This window comes from Pinus tabuliformis, chromosome X, assembly GCF_031772625.1.
Source record: "Pinus tabuliformis cultivar Carrire ecotype Pingquan chromosome X, CPIR1, whole genome shotgun sequence".
NCBI classification, from domain to species: domain Eukaryota; kingdom Viridiplantae; phylum Streptophyta; class Pinopsida; order Pinales; family Pinaceae; genus Pinus; species Pinus tabuliformis.
Window position 1 is genome coordinate 691347390 of NC_142308.1, and position 20130 is coordinate 691367519.

Sequence of the window (20130 nt, forward strand, 5' to 3'; positions counted from 1 at the left end):
AAAAGTTGTTGTTATGTGACTGTGGGAGAAAAACCAACAAAAACTTTATAAAGTCACTTTATATTATTTAATTAAGCGGGAAAAGGTAAAAAAGGTAAAAGAATGGGTCAAAGGGAAAAAAGGCTATAAAAGAGATACCCATGGTATAGACCCATGGTATTCTGATGATAAAAGAGAGAATGGAGCTCACTCTTTCAACATGCCTGATTATTTCTCAAGTCGATTTGGAGAGGTTTTGTAGCTTGCGTGTGTAAGGGGTAAAACCCTTAAGAGAAATGGTTTCAGTGGTGAAACAAATCCATCCTAGCTGATCATAAGGAAGAAACATTCAGATTCTTCACAGGAATTTATTGCTGAAGGCGATTCATCTTTTGGCAAAAACAAGGGTTCAACCAGAATTCGTGTGGATTTTGGGTGGATCGATTTAGCTATCAGTTGTTCGTGGAAGTTAAGGGAGGTCGAGCTTATCAATGTATCAACATTCAAAAGGTTGTGTGGGACTATTTAGTCATAATTGTCGGGCGGTGGCATCAAGAAGGGAGGTTGAATCAGCTCAATAATTTAGTTTTGACAAAGTCATCTTCAGCAATTTGTAAGGGATATTTCAATGTTGTCATCTTCACCTTTGTTCCCAGCCAAACCATGACAGGTTCCGAGAAACTAATTTTTTCTATCTAAAAAGGGTTTCCTTGCATATTAATAAATCAAATTTGATCCATTGAGTTGTTTTTGTGAAAATTTTGTTTGTTGGTTGTGTTATTATTGTTACTATGGTAATTTTGCTTGTCCTATATTTGTTGTAAAGGCTTCATATTTGATCACATGCAAAATTCTTGACAAAATGTGTTAGAAATGCTTCATGTTTGTTTACATGCAAAGTGTTCAATGAAATGCCTGCAAGATAAAAATCAAAGAATTGCGAGTTTGGTTAGTAAATTTTAGTAGGGGACATTACAATGGTGTTAGAGTTGTGAATCCTGCCAGCCTGTGGAGTTTTCACTTTAAGATTCATTCTCAGAAGTGCTTCCAGTTGACTGCAGCTGGGAATTAGTTCTTTAAGTGAAAAAAAATGAAAACATTTAACGAGTGCATTGGTGTGCTTGTCATAATTGTTGCAAAACTTTGAAAACTATGACAAGAATCTAACAAAACTACTGGAGCATTATGGGGCGTTGGAATCTCCATTATGAATTGATACAAACAAAAAGAATTATTCCAATACAAAAAATAATGAAGGCGACAGGAGTAAACTTAGGAGACAAAATTTTTGTCTTTCTTGCAAAGGACCTTGGGAGTCTAGTCACCAATGCATGATGCACAGGAAAAATGATAAACATGCCAGTAAGGAATAAGGACCCAAAGATACATTTCAAAGAGTTGGCACAGCTCAGACAGACAAGTACAATAGATTCTTACATTTTAGAATTCCAGGTGGAAGACCCTACATGGCATTCAAAGGTACCAAAGTTTGCACCTAAGCCAGTGGTGGAAGTGGAAAAACTGTCCAAGGAACCAACTACCCATCATGACAATTATGTTTGTGTTCCTAAAGACACTACCATTGACAATGGAAGTTTTGTAGAGAGACAAGCAAAAATATGGATAGAACAAGTTTTAGAGAAAAGATTTTGTGACGAGGACGCTATTGTAGATTTACTTGTTGATGGAGAAATTTTGTTTAAAGTATCTAAAATAATTAGTGAATTGATGCGAAGGAGATTTCGTGCAAATATTGATTCTCTAGATACATTATCAAATGCAATTGCTTTCGCAAAGCATGGTGGGAAATATGTACCTTATTCAAATATTGATGCCTTTCTGAAGGTCTATCAAGTATAGATCTATTCTCTCCACCCAATGTTGAGAAGAGCAGCACCCAAGGGTTTGTCTATGCATTCATGCATTTTCAAAAAAATGCTTGTTCAAGGAATTTAGATGTGCCTCATTTTGATATCGTCACTCATGGCTTATCCAAGCCTACAAACATGGTGAATAGTATTCGAAAATCCTTAGGGACGACAAGGTATACCATGTCCGAGAAAAGTGAATACATCCTCGGTCCAAGTTCAAAGGGACCATTGGGAAATAACAATGAACCATTCTTCACAAGCTCATTTGAACTATCACCCGCCCTAATGAAGCAGAAAGTAAGCTAAAATCACCAGATTCTGGAATTATAGGTTCTCCTTTAGAAGGAAATGTTGGTTTAACTATAGGCATTTATTCAACATCTCCAAGAAGCCCAAATTTTAAAAAGTGAAGATTGGTCTTCCCAAAGTTCGGAAACAAGTGCTTCACCTATGAGGAATTCGCTTGTTGAACTCAACACTCCCTTGACTCTAAAAGGTATTGATGAGAAAAGTTCTAATGAAGAATGTAAAATCACAAATACTTTCATAACAGATGTCGATAATGAATACACAACGAAGCCAATCTCATCCATATCTAATGAACATTTCTCTGATAACATTCATGAAGAGCTAACTAACACATATGTTGTTTCAAATTCATGAATTAATTCTTCCGCTCATAAAGGAGAAAACGTGGATGTTGACAATGTCTAGGGCTTTGTACATAAGGCCTTTGCCTATAGCAAACTTAACTACCCAAAAGATCAACAATTCAATGGAAATTTTAGTGACAGCCCTAAACTTACTAATACTGGCATGGCAAACATTGTAAACGGATTTACATGGAACTCGGTACTTTGCATCTCTGATAAACATGCCAGTAATGGCACTTGTAAGGAATGTGTAAATTCTACTTATGTGTCGATCTGCCATGGTTTTAAGGAAGCAGGAAAAAATGAGGTGGTGGTGGGTTGCCCCACAACTATATCAAAATTAGATAATTTGGAGGTTGGCTCTAAAAATCCATTGTAATTAGGCTGTGTGGATGTTGACTGCACAGATACTTTACAAGTAGATAAGGTTGGCATGGATCACATAATTGTGTCCAATGTAAATGATGATGACTATTACATGAACAAACCAAAGACAAGTAACATGGACATGGCAGATACTTTACAAGTAGATAGTGTTGACATGGATTGTATTATTGTTTCAAATGTAAATGGTGATGATTATTACATGAACGAACCAAAGACAAGTAGTGTGGACATGAATTTTTTTTAACAACCAAAATCGAATTTTGTGAATATCGATAGTGGTTACATGTTAGAAGTAGATTGTTTTGACATGGCAATTGCAATTGTGCCAAAAGCAGATAGTGTGGATATCAACTGTGCAAATGTGCCTAAAGAATATAGTGTGGTCAATGTTATGAATGGGTTAGAAGCAAATATTGTTGGTGTTGACTGCATAATGTTGAAGAAAGTGTAACTAGGTTCGGTCTTCATGACATTGTAATTACGATTTTTGTAAACAAGAAAATGAATTTATTATTATTCCTTGTTGCATGGGTTTCATGAGCAAGAAGTTTATTTATTAGTAGCTCCCATTGAGAGCCTTAGGATGTCACAGAGTCAATGTCATGCTCTTCTTGAGCCTATGTGTAATGTATATAAGTCTATAGAAAGCTCTAGAAGCCCTCCAAAGATGAGCACAGTCACTCTTGAAGAAGGCAGCAAACTAAACGATGTAAAACATAGTCATGTCGGCCTGCAAATGAATTAAATAGCTAAAAGAGTCATGTCGGCTCACATATGGAGACACAATTGTTCACTGGTTCATGTCGGCTTAAATACATGGACAAACAACTATAAATATGCGGCTAAAGTCACCACAAAGAGACAGAATCTCAAACAATTATCTCTGCAACTTCAGAGGTTCAGGAACTCGGATTTCTCTGTTATTTCGGATGGGTACAGGACTGAGTTTCCTCGCATGACAGTAAGGTTCAGACTTTGGATGGACAACATCACTGTAATCTCGGATGGGTGCCACTAAAATGGTTACAATCTTAGCATAGGTGTAATGATAAGGGTCTCAGTGCAAGAAGGGAACACTCTGTCTCAACATACTAGACAGTATCACGAAGGTCTCGATACAGGAAGAAAAATGCAGTCACAAAATCTCGGCATAGCAGTAATCAGGGATCCCACAGTAACATACACAGTCTCAGCATAACTCGAATGGAGAAGGTCTCATAGTAACACACTCAACAATCATGATATCAAGAATAGATATGATCTCAATCTTAATGGAGATACTGTCACAAAGTTATGATCTCATGATGACCCACAAATTGGTGGTTGCTATCTCAGCAGCTTACAGTGTTGTTACAGGAGGAACAACAATCATTGCTCTCTCAGCAAACTATAGTGTTGTTACAGGAGGAACAGCAAATCATTGCTCTCACAGCAAACTATAGTGTTGTTACAGGAGGAACAGCAAATCATTGCTCTCACAACAAACTACAGTGTTGTTACAGGAGGAACAGCAAATCATTGCTCTCACAGCAAACTACAGTGTTGTTACAGGAGGAATAGCAAATCGTTTTTTTCCAGCCGCGCAATCTGTAAAAACACAGTTTAAAGATCCCTTCATAACTCCCCAACCAAGGATCTTTTTGGAAAATCGCTCGTGATTTACCAAATAGACCCTGCTCTACACAAAACCAAGATGCCAGAATTTCAAATTTCGTCTTCCTTTTGTAGAAAATTTGTGATAGGTTAACCCGATAATGCAATATAAATCGAAGCATAATACTATAACCTACTTCTACTATCAATTTGCGGAAGCTTAAAGATCGAGCTAAACAATATAACCAAAAAAAGAAGAATCAATGGCACAATACACATGAAAATACTTTGGGGAAAGTCTCAGATAAAAACCCCACACTATTGTATTATCATACATGGTGGAAATACATAGGAATTATACAAAGCCTTAGCTCTCACAGTTAGCCAGCTCTCAGTACAATCCTCACAGATGCTCACAGGCAATCTTGGCTTCTCTCCAGCCTTCCTCTCTACCCTCCAAGATCCTATTTCCTTGCGTTGTTCCTTGTGGATGATTTTCCTATTACCAAGTGGAAAAACAAGCCTTCAAAATTGCACAATCTTCAAGGATGAATCCTTGACTGCATGCATGAGTTTTCTCCATGAGAAAACACATGCAACTGATAGTACATTGTCCTTGAACATTAATCTCAACTGGGTCTTTCTCATAATAGACATGCATGAGTTTCTGATGAGGGAATCTTCAGTTAACTGGAGTAGCACTAGTTGAGTGCATTAACACATCAACTGACTGTTAACTCACTATTAGTTCCTCAAACAGTTTGGAACTAATTTAACTGGACTTAACTCAGTAAACTGAGTTAACTAATTACAACTCAAATATAACTCAATCTTATCTCCTTAATTTAAGGGATAACTCTTGCATGACTTCAGAAAGACTTCTAACTTGAATTTCTCCAACTAATTAATTTAAAATAAATTAATTAATTATTTCCAAGTAGCTGTTAAGACTAAATTCGATTTTAATTCACAATTTAATTCAAGAACAAATTAAATTGGAATATTCTTGTTGCCATATTTCAACACTCCCTCTCAACAAGAAAGGGATTATCTGCCACCCCGATCTTGTCTCTATGGAACTCAAATTTACACTTTGACAATGCCTTTGTCAAAATGTCAGCATCTTGCTCCTCTGTTGAAATATACTGCAGCAACATGATCCTCCTCACTACACAGTCTTTGAGATGATGATATCGGATGTCGATGTGCTTGGACCTATCATGAAATACTGGATTCTTAGAGAGTTTGATACAACTCTAATTATCACAATAGATCACAGTTGGATCCATCCTCTGATCAAACAAACCAACTAGGATTTTCCGCATCCAGATGGCCTCACATGTTGCCTAACTTGCAGCCATGTATTCTGCCTCTGTCGAGCTAAGTGCAACCGACCTCTGTTTCCTATTATACCAAGAAACTGTCGCTGACCCAAGGTTGAAAATCCCTCCTGATGTGCTCTTCCGATCTGATGGACTCCCTGCCCAATCTGCATCAGTGAAGCCCTATAGCTTCACTCCCTCTGTCTGTTTGTACCATAATCCATACTGAGATGTGCCTCTGAGGTATCTCAATACATGCTTTGTCGCCTTCCAAAACATCTTGGTAGGCTGAACCATCGCTTGACTCAGCTAATTCACCGCATAGCACAAATCTAGTTGTGTGTTCATTAAGTACATCAATGAACCCACAAGCTGCCTATACACAGTAGCCTCTACCACTTCTCTTGAAGTAGCAACCTCCTTCCTCCAGTTACCTGCTAAAGGAGTCTGCATGGGCTTGCACTTCTCCATGTGGAATCTCCTGAGTATCTCATTGGCATACTTGCCCTGAGACACAAACAACTCCCCATCCTTCTGCCACACTTCCATGCTAAGGAAGTAATGCATGAGACCCATGTCTTTCATCTCGAATTCTCTTGCAAGGTCCTCCTTGCAAGACACGATCAACTGATCATCACCAGTCAATATGAGATCATCAACATAAAGTATGATGATCAACAGCTTACCTTTCACCACGATGTGGTACAGGTTCGCATCCGCTTCACTCTTTGTGAAGCCCAACCCGATGAAGTAGTTGTCTATCCTGGTGTACCAAGCACGAGGTGCTTGCTTCAGCCCGTACAATGCTCTCTTGAGTCGGCACACATGCGACTCACGATCGAAGGTCTCAAAACCTTCTGGCTGCTCTATGTACACCTCTTCCTCAATCTGGCCATTGAGGAATGCAATCTTCACATCCATCTGATGGATCTTCTAACCCATCTATGATGATAGTGCCAACATAGATCTGATAGATGAGTACCCTGCGACAGGAGCATAAGTCTCATCATAGTCAATCCCCTCGACCTGTGAAAAGCCACAGGCAACAAATCTTTCCTTATGCTTCTCCACACTACCATCAGCAGCTTGCTTTACCTTGTAAAGGCAACGGGAGCTCACAACTGACTTGTTCTCCGATCTCGAAACCAGGTCCCAAACACTGTTACGAACTATGGAGTCATACTCCTCCACCATAGCATCAACCCAAATCGATTGCTACACTACTTCCTCAAAGGAAGATGGCTCGGTCTCAACGCATTCCTTAGCAAGGGCCATGTATCCAGTGTACCTCTCAGGTGACCTCCTCTGTCTGCGCTGAGAAGATGGTGCTCCCACATTCTCTCTCGCATCCTCCAACAATCTGTCAGCTTCTCTTGTGCGCTTCCGTCCATCTCTAGAAGACTCTGCTTGAGTGGATGTCTCCACTCCTGGAACCTCTGCATGTGGTTGCTCCGCATCAGTCTGAGGCTCCTCCTCCTTAGGAACCAACAGTTCCTCCACAACCTGTAGTTGGAGCTCCCTCTCAAGGGAAACTCGCATGGCCTTCTGCTCATCAAACTTGAGATCTCTGCGAACCACTATCCTCCGATTGGTAGGCAAGTACACCCAATAGTTATGAGGTGTATCAGTGTACCCCACAAATATCCCCAACTCTGTTGTCGGCTCAAGCTTCTTCCGTGCATCCTTTGTCACATGGCAATATATCGATGAGCCAAAGATCCTGAAGTGACCCACATCTGGTCTCTTACCGGAGAAAGCTTCCTCTGGTGTCTTCATCCCAAGTATGCGATGCGGGCTTCTATTCTGCAAATAGACCGTTGTGTTGCATGCCTCAGCCCACAAGTGAAGTGGTAGGCCTTGGTCATGCAACATTGCCCGTGCTGCCCCTACAATAGTTCTGTTCTTCCTCTCGGCCACCCCATTTTGCTGTGGGTTATGAGGTGCCATCAACTCTCATTTAATTCCTTTCGTTGCACAGAAGTCCTTAAACTCTTGAGAGACATATTCTCCACCATTGTCGCTTCTCAAGGCCTTGATCTTCTTCCCTGACTCTTTCTCGACCAAAGCTTTGAACTCAAAAAACTTTGTGAAAGGTTGGTCCTTCTTCTCCATGAAATAAATCCAGCATTTACGAGAATAGTCATCAATGAGAATCACATAATACCTTTGCTTCGATGTGGATGTCGTTGAGAATGGTCCACACAAATCAATATGAACTTGCTCTAAGATAGCCTCTGCTCGACTGTCTCGATCATGAAAGGAAGACTTGGTGTACTTTCCCAAGGTACAACCTTTGCATGTGTCAACTTGCTCAAGTTTACCTTTGGGAAGTCTTGTAGATATCTGTTGCATTATCTTCAAAGCCCCATGATGCAAATGGCCCAATTGCCTGTGCCACAACTCGCCAATGTCTTGGCTTTGCACCAATTCTGCTTTTGTACTCAATGCTGCACAATCATCTACCTCTAGTTTATAGAGATTCTTCACCCGAATCCCTATCCTCTTGGTCTGACCCGTGGCTATGTGTCTTAGGAACGCCTTTCCTTTACTGAAGACAACATTGTAGCCTTTATCCTCCAACATTGCGACCGATACCAAGTTCTTCTTCAGTCCAGGCACATACATCACATCTGTCAAGGTGAGAGGAGCTCCATGCTCCCTCTGAAAAGCAACCGTGCCCATTCCTGAAACACTATACCTTCCGTCATCACCCATCTCTATGTGCATTTTGAGGTCTTTCTCCTCTAAGGCACTGAATAAATTTTTATCACCAGTCATGTGGAATGAAGCTCCATTATCAAGATACCAGACACAACCCATCATCGATGACACCATGCATGCGATGAGGGTAAAGTCCATTTCGAACTGAGAGGCTAATGCCTCACCTTCCGATCCTTCCGAGGATCCCTTCTTGGACATCTCCGATGGGCAACTAGTCGCATAATGTCCCATCTTGTGACAATTAAAGCATCTTACTTTAGACATGTCACTTTTCTTCCCTCCATGAGAAGAATTCGATTTGAAATGGGAAGCCTTTCCCTTCCCTTTCCTTGCCTTACTTGCTAAGGCCAGATTTTCTTCATCATCATTCTTGGATGAAGAACCATCTCGTGTGCTCCTCTTGATCTCCTCTTGCATAAGATCTTACCACAGTCGTTCCCAATCCGACAATTTCTCCCTTCCATTCACAGAGTCCTGGTAGCTATTCCAACTCTTTGGAAGGCCAAGGAGAGCAAGGCTCACCATATCATCATCGACAGTAGTTATTCCCACACTGCCAAGCTCATCTATGTAGTATCGCCCTTCTCCATCTTGATTCTTCAAAGCTTATCCTTGAGCAACAATTTCCTCTAGTCACTACTGTTTTGGTAGAGGTCCTTCAATGTCTCCCACATTGAAAATGGAGTATCCTTTCCATGGAGACTCGAGACAATATGGTCTCGAACTCCCTCAAGGATGATCTGTCTCGCCTTCACCACACACTTCTTCCACTCAGCCAACTCTTGTGCATTAGTTGAAGCTGGCTTTGGGATTTCTTGATCAATGAATTCCTTCAAGCCATTGTCTTCTAATACAGCCTCCATTCTATCTTTCCATGCTATGTAATTCAAGCTACCTTCCAAGACATACTCGAGTCTCAAGCCATAGAACGCCATTGGCCAACCTTGAAGTATGATATGGATTCGATTTGCACCTGCAACCCCGAACTTCAAACTTCGAATTCTCTTCTCAGTATACTGTTCACAGCGCCAATACCATGTAGAAAATTTGTGATAGGTTAACTCAATAATGCAATATAAATCAAAACAGAATACTATAACCTACTTCTACTATCAATTTGCGGAAGCTTAAAAATCGAGCTGAATAATATAACCAAAAGAAGAAGAATCAATGGCACAATACACATGAAAATACTTTGGGGAAAGTCTCAGATAAAAACCCCACACTATTGTATTATCATACATAGTGGAAATACATAGGAATTATACAAAGCCTTAGCTCTCACAGCTAGCCAGCTCTCAGTACAATCCTCAAAGATGCTCACAGGCAATCTTGGCTTCTCCCCAGCCTTCCTCTCTGCCCTCCAAGCTCCTATTTCCTTGTGTTGTTCCTTGTGGATGATTTTCCTATTACCAAGTGAAAAAGCAAGCCTTCAAAACTGCACAATCCTCAAGGATGAATCCTTGACTGCATGCATGAGTTTTGTCCATGATAAAACACATACAACTGATAGTACACTGTCCTTGAACACTAATCTCAACTGGGTCTTTCTCAGAATAGACATGCATGAATTTCTGATGAGGGAATCTTCAGTTAACTGGAGTAGCACTAGTTGAGTGCATTAATGCATCAACTGACTGTTAACTCACTATTTGTTCCTCAAACAGTTTGGAACTAATTTAACTGGACTTAACTCAGTAAACTGAGTTAACTAATTACAACTCAAATATAACTCAATCTTATCTCCTTAATTTAAGGGATAACTCTTGCATGACTTCAAAAAGATTTCTAACTTGAATTTCTCCAACTAATTAATTTAAAATAAATTAATTAATTATTTCCAAGTAGTTGTTAAAAATAAACTCAATTTTAATTCACAATTTAATTCAAGGACAAATTAAATTGGAATATTCTTGTTGCCATATTTCAACACCTTTGATCAGAAATTGACCCGCAAATTTGATGACGGTTTTCCTTTACAAATTTTCTTTCTTCTGTTGGCTTGATACAGAGTGCTCTGTATTCTCGAATCTATAATGTAAAATGACTCTTTCCAATACACAATCTTGGATGCAAAAGTACTGGATTAGAAGATTAACTGAAATATGATTCTCCAGGTTCTCATTTAAATGTAAATAACAGAGAAAATACAGTGCAGGAATTCCTCATTCAACACAACAATTTAAAGACCAAATCAATTTCAATCTCCAGATATTAATATTATGGTTCACAAACCTCACAAACACATATGCAAATAACTGTCTCACACACACTTACAAATTCGATTTGCTGATACAAAAAGCCACTGGTCTAAGAAATGTTGTTCAATTAACTTCAATCTCACACCAAAACTTCCAGCACCCAAAAATGTTCCTCCTCCCTCTCCAAAAACTAAAAACAACTGTCCAAGAAATGAGTTCATGGATGTGAACCAATTTCCCTTAGCCCTAACTACCTACTAGCTATAAAATCATTTCTTTTAACTAGATATTCCTAACTAATCTTAACTAAATATCAAAAACTTTTCACAAATAAACTTTAAATGTTCTAGCCTTGACATGTGATCAATCCATCACATTGCTAGGCTCTTGGTCTGACTTTAATAACTTATCATTTTTATGTGCTCGGCCTAATGCACCTGCATCATCTCAATAAAGGTGCAACTATGGTGAAACAGTGATCTAAGTACAGACCTCATGGAGATCTCAATGGTATGTTGAAGACCTCGGTGAAAAACAACAATAAAGATCTCAGTGGTGCAGTAGTGATGGCCTCAATGATGATGATCTCAGCAATGACAAAAAAGAGGATTGGTGTCTTGGTCTTGGAGTGGCATAATAGGTCAAGGGTCGTGGTCTTGGTATTTGTCAATTGGAATCTCTATAAGAAGAATTTTGTGCAGGTTTTCCTCTCCAAGAGGGAGAGGTTTTGGCCCTGGCAGAAAGCCAACATCGTGTGTTCTTGTCTCTTTGTTTTGATAGCTATTTGATGAAGTAAGAAATACACACACTAATGATATCAAGAAAAGATTGTGCTAATAAGCTAAAGATAAAATACCTCACAAATAGTTATCATGCTAAGAAGAATCTCATTAACTACATTAACCCTAGATTCTTCAACATGGTATCAGAGCTAAGGTGTTGAAGTCAAAGGAAGGGCAGCAAAAATAGACATACAAGGATCAGTTTTCAAGAAGGGCATCAATGCAAGTTGAAGGGCTCTGTCATGATTGAAGGATTAGTCTACAACAAGCAGTCTAGAATGGCAAGGGTTTTTGTCTACATAATCAAGGAGACAATCTACAAAAACAAGAACTTTTGACTCCACAATCATCATCAAAAGGCCACCAAGGCTCTCATCAAGATGTCTACAAGGCAATGAAGTTCAAAGGACCTCAAAATCGAAGATCACATCATCTTGAAAAAGGTTGAAACCCTAGAAGCAGTCATGATCTACACTACAAAAGAAGGCAAAGCATATTGAAGGCAATAAGGCAATGGACATCTTCAAAAGATCATCGCCTTGCCCTAGAAGAAGATCATCTAAGGAAGCAACAAATCATCCTCATCAAAAGGAGCAACCTTTTCTATTGAAAGGCTCTCTCATTTGAAAGAAGATCATCCAAGAAGAAGCTCTAATATATCTTCTTCAACCATCATCAAAGCAATTAAGGTGAAGATTTCATCTTCACATGTCAAGTAAGTATCTTTTCATTCTATAATCAAGTTTGGTTAAATGACTTCGTGTTTGCAAAGAGATCTATAAATTGATTGGGTCATCAAGATTCCTTGCATAAGAAAGGAGGATAGATATAGTCCCCAGAAGAGAAGTCATATGAAATCAATCCTAGGTCCTCTCATCCCTATGTAGCAGGAGAGGTGACATAAAAGAGAGATATGAAATAAGATATACTCTCTGAAATACAATGAAGAAGGTCATATCACTTAGACCTGATTGAAGGTATCAAAGAATGAAGGAATATCTTCATAAGATGTCAATTGGGAGATGAAGATAATCATCATTGTTCTAACTGATAGGCAAGGTAACAAATGTCCATGAACAAAAAGGTTACCTCATTCAACAATTTGTGGTCTCTATGCTAGATAGAGAAAAGTTGATGGCAAAAGTATTGAAGGTTAAAGGACTCAAACATGTGCAGAAAGGAAAGGGAAGTTTGATCCTCAAATAGTATAGCTAAGATTCAATGCTATGGAAAGATTATGGAAAGAAAACTCATATCGCCGGAAGGATGGAGGAAGCTGAAGAATAGGACAAAGGAAATAGGGAGTGACAAATCTCTACTATGATTGAGATGACATCCCTCACAAAAGGATCCTATCATAAGCTCCTAAATATTTTGTTACAGATGACCATGATAATAAGATGTATCGTGTCATCATGGAAGCATTAGAAATAAGAGCTCGTGACATCACCATGGGAATCATGAAGGACAAAATCCATGACAATCAAACATGAAAGATATAGCTCTTGGGAACCTCATTGGACATTAAAGTAAAGGAAGAAGTCATCTAGGACAAGGCTCTTCATACATCAAAGGAAACATTTGCCAAATGGGGATATGCAAGATCCTCAAGATTCTCTGATGGAATCCTCAACAGAGGGTTCACTAATCTAGAGAGGAAGCAAGTGTTTCATCAGGAAATCCAACTTATGGAATTCATGAGATGATGGTATGATGACATGAGAAATGAAGCAGATCAAGGGATTGAAGATCTTTTCAATCAAGGAAGTTGCTAGAAGAAGCCTAGATGACCTAAAGTTAAAATGAGGTATGTATGCTTGTATTTAATATTATAAAGTCATGTCATATGGTTGCAGGTAACATGGATCGCTACTTCTATCTTGAGAAGCATGATCAAGAGAAAAAGGATCTCCTCCTCTGAAAGGATACAGGAAGGCATAAATCACACTAGATGAAATCAACATAATATGTCCTCATATGAAGTATGAGGTGGTTGACTACAATCAAGAAACTCATATTGAAAGCTCCTGGGAATGGAATGTGTGAGGAAGAAAGAGATCGTGAGATATGCAACCATGATGAAGGCAATCAACATCCAAAAGACCAAGAAGATTTGACTAGGAAATCTCCCGGAAATATATGAAGACTCTGATGGAAGTCTGAAAAAGATGAAGACCCTTGACAATGGATGTTTTTGGGAGATGTGTCAACATGTATGCAGGATCAGTGTTGCAGGAAGCGTCCCCCACCCCAAGAATCCAAAGGCAAATCCGCGTCCCGTACGGATCTGCCACTGATCCTTTGGCGGAACCGCGGATCAAAAAATCGGATCCGCAGATCGTCCTTTTTTTGGCGGTTCCTGCAAAAATGGATTCATGGGGCCCTGATCCGCGGCTCCCACTGCCCGATCTGCGGTTCTTATTTCCCGATCCGCGGATCCAGAAAGGATCGAGTGCGGATCTGTGGAGGTTCGGGCGTGTATCCACCGCGGATCGCGAGCGGATCCGAAAGAAGGTGGACGGTTTCGTGGGCCTTTTTTTGTTTTTAGAAATTTCAAACTGTTCTGTGAGGAACTACACTTTCCGAATACTCCAAAGGCGCTCCCTAATGGTAATGTTAAATTCCTAAAGTAAAAGTGACATTCTCCTTTATCTTTCATTTCCATCCTTTTACTTAAATTTTTAGCATTACCATGAAATGACTCAGGATGTTTGAGAGTGGTTCCAACCTCATCGGACTTCATATGGAGAAAACAGAATTTCATATTCCATTCAAAATTCAGCAGACTTAACAGTTTTCAGAATCAATGGGATTGTGGCGTTTCATTGGATTATATCATGTATGAGGGCATGTGATTGGCATTTAATCAAGAGCAACAAGCCCTATATGTACCCCCCCTAGTGTTGGTGTTATTGATTGTTGAACTCCTTTGTCATGGCCTTAGCAATTATGTACCCTTCACTCAAGTCAAAATCATTGATCAGGCATGTTAGGCTTTCTCTACCATATTATAAGGCTTGGATTAAGTTGTTTGATCAAAATTAGGCAATGTTGACTAAAATCCCTATAGAATTGAAGTAGAGGCAAAGGCTAGACAAGAGAAGAGGAATCTAGATTGTAGATGGTTGATGTTGGAATGATTAATCATTGATGTACAATGGATGCCATATCTATCTTGATTTATGTAAAAATATGCATGTTTTCATGTCTTCTACAAATAATTTGGCATTTTGGATGTTTTTTTAATATAAATGCAAACAAATAAAAAATAAATATATATATATATATATAGTAGACGCTTCCGAGACGCTTCGCTTCCTAGATTTTTGGAAAATGACGCTTCCGCGTCCCCTCTTCCAAAAAACGTCCCCGTTTTGTCCCCGATTCGTGCAACATTGTGAAGGATGTTGATACCTACAGGAAGATGTCATGATGAAGAGCCATCTCATAAGGTACTATTTGATTTAATGTTATGTTTTGATTTCTTGAATAATATCTGGATGAGTTCATGCAAGGCTACTGGAACAAGAGTTGTAAGTACAAGTAAAACTAGCATTCATGTGGTGGATGGAAATCCCTGAAAGAAACATGATGAAGAAGAAGTAGCCATATGACGAAGGTTCCAGATATGTATCAAGAAGGCCACTTTCCATGAAGAAAGGAATGACATGACGAACCAAGAAGGAAAGTGATGGATGGCTAATGCCCTACAAGGAAGAAGCTCGACTGAATTTCATGACATCAAGGAAAGAAATTGATCAAGCAGCTGAAGGACCCACAAAGAAGAAGTTGTTGATGAAAAGGAGAGTCCTTAGTTAAGAGGGAGCTCTGACAAGTCCCTAATTAAGAGGGAGCTTGGACAAGTTCCTGGTCAGAGGGAACTTGGGTACATTCCTTTACAGGAATGGGCATATCCTCCCTAGTTGAGAGGGAGAGATAGACACAACATTCTTGTCTTCATTTGGGAAGAAAGAATGGAGGATTGGGTAATCATCTGGCATCCAATGCTCTTTGAGGATGTGTAGGGCATCCAAGATAAGAGTAGGCAAGAGCACTGATATTTTTTTTGGGTTCGAAAACCAAGATAAGAATGGTCCTAAAAGATCATACTCAATGAACACCCGAGAGGGTATGTACCTTGAGAGACAATGTTGAAGGTGTCTATAGTCATTGGTCTCACCAACATTGTGCTCTTATCTGATGAGAGATAGAGTTGTCAGTAAAGGACTTGTTGTGGAAACAATGTTGGTTACTATGATGCTATACAGATGGGTTACCAATCTAATTATTCTTATGAGAAATTCTTCAGATTTAGAATGACCAAGTACCATCATGAATACCTCCCTAGTTAAGAAAGTGTAACTAGGTTCGGTCTTCATGACATTGTAATTATGATTTTTGTAAACAAGAAAATGAATTTATTATTATTCCTTGCTGCATGGGTTTCATGAGCAAGAGGTTTATTTATTAGTAGCTCCCATTGAGAGCCTTAGGATGTCAAAGAGTCAATGTCATGCTCTTCTTGAGCCTATGTGTAATGTATACAAGTCTATAGAAAGGTCTAGAAGCCCTCCAAAGACAAGCACAATCACTCTTGAAGAAGGCAACAAACTAAACGATGTAAAACACAGTCATGTCGGCTTGCAAATGAATTAAATAGCTAAAAGAGTCATGTCGGCTCACATATGGAGACACAACTGTTCACTGGTTCATGTCAGCTTAAATACATGGACAGACAACTATAAATATGCGGCTAGAGTCACCACAGAGACAGAATCTTGAACAAGTATCTCTGCAACTTCGGAGGTGCAGGAACTCAAATTTCTTTGTTATTTCGGATGGGTACAAGATTGAGTTTCCTCGCATGACAGTAAGGTTCAGACTTCGGATGGACAACATCATTGTAATCTCGGATGGGTGCCACTGAAATGGTTACAGTCTCGGCATAGGTGTAATGATAAGGGTCTCGGTGCAAGAAGGGAACACTCTGTCTCAGCATACTAGACAGTATCATGAAGGTCTCGGTACAGGAAGAAAAATGTAGTCACAAAATCTCGGCATAGCAGTAATGACAAGGATCTCAGGGATCCCACAGTAGCATACACAGTCTCAACATAACTCGGATGGAGAAGGTCTCATAGTAACACACTCAGCAGTCATGATCTCAAGCATAGATATGATCTCAATCTTAATGGAGATACTGTCACAAGGTTATGATCTCAATAAAGGTGCAGCTATGGTGAAACAGTGATCTAGGTACAGACCTCATGGAGATCTCAGTGGTATGTTGAAGACCTCGGTGAAAAGTAGTAATAAAGATCTCGGTGGTGCAGTAGTGATGGCCTCAATGATGATGATCTCAGCAGTGACAAAGAAGAGGATTGGTGTCTTGGTCTTGGAGTGGCATAATAGGTCAAGGGTCATGGTCTTGGTATTCGTCAATTGGAATCTCTATAAGAAGAATTTTGTGCGGATTTTCCTCTCTAAGAGGGAGAGGTTTTGGCCTTGGCAGAAAGCCAACATCGTGTGCTCTTGTCTCTTTGTTTTGATAGCTATTTGATGAAGTAAGAAGTAGACACATTAATGATATCACGAAAAGATTGTGCTAATAAGCTAAAGATAAAATACCTCACAAATAGTTATCATGCTAAGAAGAATGTCATTAACTACAATAGCCCTAGATTCTTCAACACATAAATACGTTAAAAAAAGAGATTATTGATGTTCATAATTCTCCAAATTCAAAGAAAGAATATGATATCAAGCTTGGCCAAGCAAATTTACTAGAGGCAGATGGTTCGGAAATTGATATGTCAAGTGTGACAAAAGGAGATAGATGGACATTGAATACCTATATATCCGGCAATCTAAAACTTTAAATACAGACCATGCATTGAGCATCGATGAATCTATAAATCCACTTCTTCACTTGGATGAATATTCTAGCCATGTTGACAATGAAGAAAATCAATGTGAAATTGAACAAATAATCCCAAGAAAAGATGAATCAGTGGAAAAGTTGAGGACTTGTAGACATAACAAGAGAAGGCTATGGATGCCATTTCTTGCAGGTGAATACAATGTTAGGATGTAGGGAAATGAAACAGACACTGGGTTGAAGTCTTCAAGTAATGGGAATGTCAGTTTCCCAATGTGACCTTGGGATCCAAGGATTTTTATGAGGGATGGTTTATATTAGAGTTGATTGCTTCACAAATATATGTTGGAGCATTCTACGCGCATATTTGGGATCCTGGTATTGATATGCAAGTTCTAGATTGCTTGAGAGCAATCAATCTCGGGAAGGAAGGATTGTAATGTCCCTTTCTGAATGATCACTTTTGCAGAACGAATCAGTGGCCTATTTGATTCTCGTAGGCTATAGTCGGAAAAAAGGGGATCAATTAATTTAATTTTTTAAATCTAATTTGGGTGAAAAAGTAGCATGGAAAAGTGGCATTGAATAAATAAACTAAAAAGGTGTTATTAAGTGATTATGGGAGAAAAAGCAAGGAAAATTGTACAGTCACTTTATATTATTTAATTGAGCGAGAAAAGGTAAAAAGGTTAAAGAAAGGGTCAATGTAATCTCCCCAAATTTTTGAATTCCCTGGTGAGGTAGTTATGAGGGTTTTCCAGAGCTTGTGTCAGCCTAGTCATAGGAGCAAGATTACTCCATTGGTGGGCCCATAGGGTTTTAGAGGATTTTTATGGGTCCGACTGGGATTGCTTACCATATTTCATCATTAACATCAATTCTGCACAGTTTGCTCTTGGTTTTGTTGCATTTCGACGATTTCCGTAAAATGGCATTATTAACAGGCATATTTTAATTAATTATGCTTAAGGTGTTGTTTCGGGTTGATTACTTGGAGAAACACCTTAGTGTAATAGCTCGTTGGAATCGGGGCAAAAAGATCTACAGGGCAGAATGATAAAAAGGGGCTTTGGGTGGCCAATGTGACCACAGAGACGAATTAAGCATTTCCTAACATTAAGAGTGGCTTTAATTAGTTTATAGAAGTCAATTTATTAAGTAAAGGAAGGAAAAGTGTTTTTAAATATTTAATTGGAGGGAAAAGGTAAGTGAGTTATAAAAAAGGGAAATGAGGGGGTCTCTCCTCATTTATTCGTGCATTTGGGCTTTTGGAGAAAGAACTCTTGGAGAGAGTTTGAACGAGAAGCTTAGGGTTTGGAACCCTATCCGCCATAACAGACTTCGGTGTTGAAACTAGACACCTTAGTTTAGATTTGAGAGTGAAATCACTCAGATTTCACTGTCGGAATTCAAAGGAGAAAAAGATTTTCCAGAGATTTGAACTAGAAGAGGTGTCATTAGTTGAATCTCTGACTTATTGTTCTTCATTTAATATCTTTCAAGTTGAAGAGTGGAGCCAAAGACTCAAGCTCAGGTAGCAGTCAAAGCCAAATCTGATGAACAAGCTTGTTGGGTAGTTATTCCACAGAGAAATCGAGTTCTGGAACATAGCTATTGAAGAGTCAGAGCTGACAAGAGACCCAGCTTCCCACCATTTGTTGCTAAACGAACTTATGGTGCCTTGGGTCGATTTTCCTGTGTGAATAAGGGAACGCAGACAGTATCCATTCCTGGTCAAGTTTACAGCTGATAAAAAGAGGCAAAGATACCAGTGAGACAAGTCGAAATCCCTTGCTGCGTTTTGGAAAGGCTTGAACCTAAGTTTCATGCTGATGTGAACTGTCTAAAGCCAAGATTGCTAACTGTTCATGTGGTTTAGGGAGCAGTAACTCTTACGCAGAAATATCTATTGCCTTCAAGGGCCACAAAGTCTCTATTCTGGGCTGCCAAGGACCGATTCATAGTGCTGGGTGATACGTGGTCAGATTGTGCATGCTCGAGAGGTCAAAACAGCGAAGGAGGGCACACAGTTTACTCACCACTGGGCCATTGACTGGATGTGGAGGTCTTACATTGAAGTCTGGGTTATTTCTTCACCAAAACGAGCAGCGTATGACTAAACTATGGGCTGGAATGTTGCTTAGATGGACTGATAATAAAGTCTGTACATTTTACTAAGGGACTGCCATTAAATAACAGGTGCTACTCCTGTTTGCTCATTGTATACTTAAATTTTAAATGTGAGAGGGCTGTTAGTGGCTTATTTCATTTTGTATCAACTGTGTATTAATTTCTGAGCTGTCACAAGGAATATATGTGTGTGTGTGTGTTTGTGGGGGGGCTTTTGGAAAAAGAACTCTTGGAGAGAGTTTGAAGGAGAAGCTTAGGGTTTGAAACCCTATCTGCCATAGCAGACTTCGGTGTTGAAACTAGACACCCTAGTTTGGATTTGAGAGTGAAATCACTCAGATTTCACTGTCGGAATTCAAAGGAGAAAAAGATTTTCCAAAGATTTGAGCTAGAAGAGGTGTCATTAGTTGAATCTCTGACTTATTGTTCTTCATTTAACATCTTTCAAGTTGAAGAAGAAATTGTGGAGCCAAAGACTCAAGCTCAGGTAGCAGTCAAAGCCAAATCTGAAGAACAAGCTTGTTGGGTAGTTATTCCACAGAGAAATCGAGTTCTGGAACATAGCTATTGAAGAGTCTGAGCTGAGAAGAGACCCAGCTTCCCACCATTTGTT

At 39.3% G+C, this 20130-nt stretch overlaps 1 pseudogene; it reads left to right on the top strand.

The window, feature by feature from the left end:
• Window positions 1–1335: 1335 nt before the first annotated feature.
• Window positions 1336–17603, top strand: LOC149141863 (uncharacterized; annotated as a pseudogene).
• The last annotated feature ends 2527 nt before the right edge of the window (window positions 17604–20130 follow it).